Source organism: Corvus kubaryi, unplaced genomic scaffold (genome assembly GCF_017639235.1).
Source record: "Corvus kubaryi isolate FWS band 111438036 unplaced genomic scaffold, C.kubaryi_AGA036_p1.0 split3-37304, whole genome shotgun sequence".
Taxonomy (NCBI): Eukaryota; Metazoa; Chordata; class Aves; order Passeriformes; family Corvidae; genus Corvus; species Corvus kubaryi.
In genome coordinates, this window is record NW_024582087.1 from 533468 (window position 1) to 541444 (window position 7977).

At 48.0% G+C, this 7977-nt stretch overlaps 1 protein-coding gene across 2 annotated transcripts in view; it reads right to left on the reverse strand.

The window, feature by feature from the left end:
• ARID1A (AT-rich interaction domain 1A) overlaps positions 1-7977 on the reverse strand; it is a 55158-nt gene that overhangs the window by 45387 nt on the left and 1794 nt on the right. The gene's annotated exons all lie outside the window — the stretch shown is intronic.

Genomic DNA, 7977 nt, shown 5'->3' on the forward strand with positions numbered 1-7977 from the left:
ACCCACGCAGTCCGAGGGGCAGGAGTGCAGGACTCCTGAGAACATCGAGACAACACGTGCAGCCACAGCACATAAAAAAGGCAGTTTCTGGAACACATGATCACACTCGGTAAACTGGCCTTGAATGGGAAGTCTTTTCCTTGATTAGCCATGCAAGCCCCAAAGTCAAAGATAATCTAAAGAGAAAAGAAAATCAAGTTTTAACTAATTCACTTTCACCGTTCCAATGGATCTCCTGCACGGAGGTAAGAACTTTTGTTCAAAGCCTTCCACAAGGGCTGAGGGGAGACCACCTCCAGCCTGGCACTGGTTTAATTATTTACACAGAGTTAATGAGTACCAGACTCTCCTCCTAAACTTGCGCAGGGTGCATAGTCCTACACTCATTTGGACTTTAAATCCATCACCAGACTGTTCTGAAGTACAAAGCTCCAAACAAGCCTCCAGGAAGGATCCCACAGAGAGCAGAGTGAGCCCAGGACCCTGGCAGAGTTCAGGTGGCAAAGCAGGACAGTCCAACCCCTCCAACACAATTCCCACAGCAACCTGGAAGCAAAGGGAGACATTTTGCAACGTAACCAGGGATTTTATCTCAAGGAAACAGGGGCCAGGCACAAAGCCACGCATTTAAGAGCGGGTTACTGTGCACTTTTGCCTCTGCTCTCCACACCTGGAGAGACCAGGACAAGAGACATTCAATTAACATGATTTGAGTTGGACTATTTCCCCTAATGTCCAGTGCTCCAGGCAGCCAAGCGCTGAGACACGGAGGCAGCTCCCCCGTGTTTGTGTGGCCTGTGCCCAGGTGTAGCTGACCCTGCCCTGGAGCAGGACACGGGGGCTTGGTGACCTTCCCAACTCACCTCCAGATCTCTGTTCAACACAGAGAACATCATCGCCAAACAGAAAACGCAGGCAAGGAACCGACAGCGAGATCTGCCAGGCAGCACAGCCCACACTGCACGTTCTCCTCACCAAAATGATCAAATTCAACGCTGAAACCCAAACCAGAATGGCCATTTCCAGAGCAGGTCCCTCCCCTCTCCTGTGCCTCATGTCCACAGAGCTGGGTGAGCACGTACAAACCCCCTGCTCGCTCCCAGAGCCCCCGGCTGGCCCGAGGTGCAGCTGGAGCTGTGGCCTGGGCCCAGGTTTTCAAACATTCCTGCTGGTTGTTCACAGGCAGGGTGCCAGGACGTGCTGACATCAGAAGGGAAATGGTAATTTTCAGGGTTTCTCTTAGTCAAACCTGAATGAAATTTCACAAGTGAGTGGAGGGGGGGAAAGTACTTCTTTAACCCATTCATCCTCCCCGGGGGGGAAATTCCAGAGCCCTCCCAACTTCAAGAATTTCTCTTTGAGAAAAGAGTCTCAGAATCTCTCAGGATGGAAAGTCGTAAGCGGCAGGAAGGGCCACCTTTGGCCTCAGCCGCTGAAACGCTGCCTCCTCCCAGCCACATCCAGGACATCCCCATCACATCCCACCAACACAAAATCACCTTTGGTCCCCTCTGGCTCCCCACATGGCCAAGCACCCACAAAACCAGCACAAGGAGCAGGCTCTGCTCCACCAGCTGCATCAGGGCTCCCAAAAACGACTGCCTGCGTCTAACCCGGAGCTTCTTGGACCAATTTAGGCTTAACGTTAATTATCCAGGAGAGAGAGGAAGTTACTCAAAAAAAAAAAAAAAAAAAAAAAGAAAAAGAAAGAAAGTTAATAGCAATTGAATTTGTCCTTGAGAGTGTTTCAATTACCAGAGCTGGCTTAAGGAAATAATGACATGCTGGTTATCACATGAAATGCCAACAACTGTAATGGAGCAGCAGTTTTTTTGGAGGTATTTACACAAACTGATTTTTCACCGGAATTTCATAGGAATTAAGACAAACACACTATCTCCACTCTCTCACCCTCTCATAAAGATATTTCTTTGCCATATTAACTGAATTAACCAATCCCTTTATTTGATCCTACACGCTTTTGTCCCTTTTTTCTCCCAGAAAAATAAAAAGAACATGATTAGAAGTTAGACTCCAGCTACATTTTACTCTGAACATCTTGAGCAAAAAAAATATTTGCTGAGAAATTCCAAAGCAACTTTTATTAAGTTTACCTGTCATTATGCAGCATCCTTTACAGTTCACTACAGAGAACTCATGCCCACGTTGTGTAAATACTCGCTGAGCTGTCACTTACAACTCAGAAATACTCCAGAAAGACACTGTGGCAAACCTGGAAATGCTCTTCTTGATGTAGAGCAAAAACCCCCAGAACTGCTCAAGCTGCAGGACTGAACTGCTGAGCTACAACACTGGGAGTGCAGGTGCACAAAGAGTCAGGAATGGGAACCCCTCCGTCACCCATGTGCCAATCCATGATTAATCCATGTCTGATCAGGACATGAACTGGTAAAATACGTACAGGAGCTCAGTCCTGGGAGAAGCAGCTCCTCCTGTTCCAGGCCTGGGCGCTGCTTTAAGCACAAAGCTCCGTCAAAAGGGTCTCGACCCGTTCAGCTGAAGCCAGGGAGGGAAGCTGGTGTCACACACAGGATGAGCCTCAGAGGATCCAGATTCCACTCCCCACCCTTCCCAGCCCTGGCGCCTCAGCTCTTCCCAAAGTTCCCACAGCAGCATCTCAGCTGCTGAGGAACAGTCACTGTGGGAATTCAGACCCCACGTTCCACCCCTGCTTAAGAGGGAGAAACAAAAGGCTGCCTGAAACCCAGCTCTGACAGAGCTTCAGCCCTAAAGAGCCCTAAGCAGCATCTCCAGACGGCAGAGAGGATGTTCAGTTTGGGACTGGAATTTTCCTGGACTCGAATGATGGGCACAGGGTGGTTCTCCTGAGCCCCAAAAAAGGACACATGGTTTATCTCCAGGAGAGGAACTCCCCTCCTCTTCCAGTGGAACCAAGCAGGCAGCAGCTCCCCTGGTGCCACCCTGGAGCTGGCGGGCAGGAGGGACCCGAACACAGCCCAAGCAGTTCTGTTCCAATGTGCCAAAAAAACAGCTTTTTTTCTTCCCATCCCACCTGTCACTCACTTCCAGCTGGAGATTTATGGCTCTGGCTAACAGACATCCAGTCCAGTTTTCCCACTGCCTGTGTATAAATTAAAGACTGAACTTTTTGCAGTCAGCACACAACAAAAAAGAACTTTTGCAGGACTTCTCAAAAACATTTTTTTCCCAGCAGGAAAGTATCCTTCCTTTCTCTCCCACCAGAACAAAAGGGGAAATACTGTTTTCCACCCTTACTGATGGTTTAGAGACCATTCCAGAGGGAAAAAGCAAGAGGATAAACATTGACAAGCTTATCATCTTTTCCATCCCCCCCAAACCACATTTGCTGCTGCTGCTCCTTGAGAGTTTCCAGCATTCCTGGCAGGAATTGGGCAATGGCACTGCTGGCAAGCTTTTCCCCAGAGCAATCCCTCACACAGGAGTCGCAATTCAAAGAAGAAATCAGACTCACTAGCCCAAGAATTTTAAATACACAGCGTAAGAACTGGAAAGGGCATTTTCTCCTCTAATATTTTAATTATCCAGAGCACAGATGCAGAGGGTAAAAGCTGGACTTCCAGTTGGTGGCGTTCCTTTGAAAAGAGTAAGGGAGAAAAGAGGTGGAAAAGTTGTGTATGAGGTAACAGATAAAACCAACAGCTGCACTATTAAGCCTAATTTTAGACATTATTTTCTCTCTGAAGGAAAGCTGCTGGGATTTTTAATACAGCCCTCATGGAACGTGTGATACGTCTGTAACACAGGAATCACTGACCAGAGCCCTCAAATGAGACAACAGAAAAGACCCAAAGCATTATGAACACACCAAGCCTGTACAAAGAGCTTTGTAACAGAGCATCTGACTGTCCTGCCTCCCCCCACCCCAGTTTCTAATATTATTTAAGAGCAGGGAAGAAGTTCTGCCTGCTTGTTGAGGGAAAACAGAAAGTTTTCCTGTTTTCAGAAACAGGACACAGAAGTTGTAGCAGGTAAAAGGAATAAAACTGGACAGATTCAGGAAACTACTAACTATTCTAGCCCCCCAAAAAAGGCCCGAAAGTCAAACATAAAACCTTTCAGAAACCAAAGTTCTGTCTTGCAACCAACAACATGGCTACAAGAGAGACACCATCGGGAGAAACCCTCCCCTAGCCCAGAAAACAAATAAGGATTCACAGGGCAATTTAATTAAACTTCATTGAAAACTGTAGGCAAGCCTTGCTGACCTCACGTCACCACAACACTGAAGAGGTTTGTCCCAGGTTTCCCAGTAAACTGGTGGTGATAAGGGCAGGGAAAAGTAAAAGCTCCAGCTGAGAGTGAGGATTGAGTTTTACTGTCCTGTATCCCACACACATCCTGCCTGGAAACACTGGACACCTCCAAACTGGGCATCAGGGAGATGGTAGTGCAGAAAATGAGAGATTTTAAGAGAATCAGGCAACTCCTGGCTTACTTCAGACTGTTTAAAAAAGATGAAGCAGCAAAACCTCCAGTGTCCACACCAGAATTAACAAGATTTTACCAACAAAATCCAAGTAGCACAATTTTCCTGCTTTTTCTAAGACAGCCAAGTCCTAAAATTGCTCATTCAGAGAAAGGAGATGCACCACTCTCCTTTTTGTTGGAAAGCTCCAGTGCACAACGCACAACTCGAGGGCTCCTGACATTACAATCCAAAGCAAGGAAAAACCACGAGCCAAGAGGAGCCAGGTCCCAATTTCCCATTCCAAGACATCACAGCTCACTGGCAGCACAGTGCCTTTTGGTGCCAATTTAGCTTAAAAACCATATTTCCAACAACGTTTTTCATGCCTCACTCGCTACTAAAGTCGGAATCAAAGTCAACAAAAAATAGCTATTGTATGGCAACAGGCCCAAAAGCTTTTTTTTTAATTAACATATAATTTTTAAACTGCTTTCACTGAACTTAGAACAGAGGCCTTGAGATGCCGGGGCACCTATGGGGAGGTTATCCAAGATGTCAATGTTTAATGTGATCCAAAGAGTTCTCCCATTACAGGAGACACTTTGTTGTAGCCAAAGCCTGAGAAATGCCCATCTATTAAAGGCAGGGAAGTCCTTTCTCCCAAGCAGTTTCCTTTAAATCCCAAGACCCTGGGAAAACTGGTGTATTACTAAGAGCTGCTACATGCTCCGAGGGGAAGCAGGTGGAAACAAATCCATGGGAGAGCTGGAAAAACTGAAATCCAGGATCCCTGGCCTAGCTTCTTACAAGCCATTCCCACAGCAAACCATGGATTTCTCATCCCACACACCACAAATCAGCCATCCTGATCTCCTGATCCCGCTCTGTGTTCGCCAGCTAGAAAGATCATCTGGGAAAAACGCAAAGTCCCCAAAACCACAGAGCATCCTTGTCTTCCCCGGGCTCCCACTCAGCACCTCCTCCCTCGGACCGGCTGTGGGTGAAGCGTCCATCAGGGTTACACACAGGAGCCACCCCTGTGTAACTCTGTGGTGTGACTACACACTCCTCCCACTGCAGGGAACATTCCACCCAAACAACTTTCACGCCAGAAATTACGTGGCCTTTCCTGATGAGCAAAGTGACGAAACCCTCGTGATGGCATCACTCAGAATTCCTGAAGAGTACCAGGGGTCAAAGGCACCATCCTGCTCCTCATCCCCAAACTCAGGTCCCGTGACTCCCAGGATACCCAAGTGTGCTCTTCCCACATCCTCTTCTCCCGGCCTGCACCAGGAGATGTTCCCTGGGAGGTTTCTCTCAGGTGAGTCGCCCTCTGCTCTGCTCTCCCAGAGTTTCTCAGGAGTTGGGTGGGAAGTACCCGCTCTGCTCATCGCTGTGCAAGACAAAGAGAAGACACAAAGCTTTAAATTCTCCTAATCCAGGGAATTTAGAAGTACACAGCACAGGAGGCTGTAATTCAGGGCTGGAGTATTATTACTAATCAATATTTACTTGTGGGCAGCACAGATGACACGTGGAAGCTTTTTTCATTAGATACGTCTGCTCTTTTCTTTTTCCGGCAGAAAAAAGGAATTGTCAGTTTAAGTCCAATAATCCTTGGCACAAAAAGGACTGGGGGAAAGTCACTTGGGTTTTGGGATGAAGGAGTTGCTGGTTTACCTTTTACATTCAATGTTTGTCCTTCCTCAAGTCCAACTAATTCTCAGAACAACTATTCATTAATAATTCCAGTTTATGGGACTACTTACTCAGGTATTCTTAATTCACTGTGTCAGCAGCTCGTGGAATTAAGTGAAATTCATTTTCCAAGACAAAATAAGCTCCTTTTACAAATTTGTACCAGCGCACTGACAGAAGTGAACTGCAGGGAAACACCTGAGAAGTTCAACCTGACTCCATCTTTTAGTACACATTTTATCTAAATTGAGATTTCTCAGGATATACAAAGTAAGCACTTTGTACTTGCATCCATGGAACACAGGAACACATTCCCAAGTAGCTGAAACCTTCCCTCAGGATGCTCCAACACTCACTAGCAGTCACCACTGGACGTTTGATGGCCCCAGCAGAGCGGATCTGCTCTCTGGCAGAGCAGAGTTCCAACCTGACAGAAAAGCCAATCCAGCCATTCCAGGTGCTGCAGCAGAGGGTGCCTTCGGTAATCAAGGCACAAACAGCTGAGAAGTTTTCAGATCAGTGCAGAAGTCCTGAGCAAGAAGGGAAGCTCTGGAGGCTGCAGGTCACCCTACGTGGTATCAAATGTCTCCAACCCCGGCCTGAAGTTGGGGCAAGGTACACAGAATGAAAAGGGAAGTTTAGTCCTGCACGAGGACACCACAGGCCTTGGAGATGCAAGTCTGAGCACAGAAAGGAACCTGGTTTTAATCAAGGCTTTCAGATAAAGATACCAGCACATCTTCTCCCTGTATCTAAAATGTCTGATGCTGTACTGCTTTCTCCTCTGCACGTTTCCCGGCCATTCCTATTCCAGTAAAGAGGGAATTCTACACGTACGACAATAAAGACAATCCTTAGGCTTGCTGTTCCTAGTTTCACGCCTCAGAAGAGCGAAGAGTTGTGACATTGCTGAGCCCGACCACAACCAGCACCTGAACGTCTTTAGGAAGTGCCTGTATTTATGGGGGGGAAGGAAACATCAGTTCTCACTCAAAATAAGTCAAAACGTGCCCTAAGACACACAGCTGGAGGCTCCTGTCCTGTATCACAGTTCTGTTGACTGTAAATTGGTAGTTCTTGGTAACTGACCAATTTCAGCATTTTGGCCACAAGTTTGGTTCTGATTGTTTGGTTGTTTGGGGATTTTTTTCCTTCTTCAGCCTGTAAGACACCCCAGAACCCCCCACATGCTCCCATCTAATAAAGAACCCAAACAGCCCCAGTTTTGAAAAGGGCCAAAACCAGGCAGGAACAAATGCATCCTCAGACCCATCAAAGAAATCATTTATACCAAGGGGAAAGTCACATAACCAAAATAAACAGCAAGCCCATTGTGCGAAGCAGCCCTGCCACCGTTCCGACAACACAGACTCTATTCCAGGCTGAACCCAACATCACAAGGAAAATAAACCCAAGGTACAAACAAAGTGCCCTCGCCTCCCGTTCTGTCCGGGGCACGGGGCAGAGGGATGCGGGGCTCAAGGTCACGCCGGGGGGATGCGGAGAGGGGCGCGGGGCTGCCCCGTCCCGGGGCTGGCGGAGGAGGCGAGTGTGGAAGTTTATGAGCTCATCAGGATGGTTGTACCATTACATCAGAGGCAATTATAAATGGCCAAGAGCAGGGGATGGGGAGCCAATCAGATCACAGATGGGATGTCAACCTAAGACCAACTGTCTCCTGGCTTTGACAGAAGGATTTTACCTCCATAATTCAAATCCCAAACCCAAGCGATCCGCACTCGCTGCTCCCATCGCCCAGCTCCCCGCCAGCGCTCCCGCCCCGGCCCGCGGCCCCTCCGCCCGCCCCGCGGGCCCCGCGGCCCCGCCGGCCCCTCGCAGCCCTG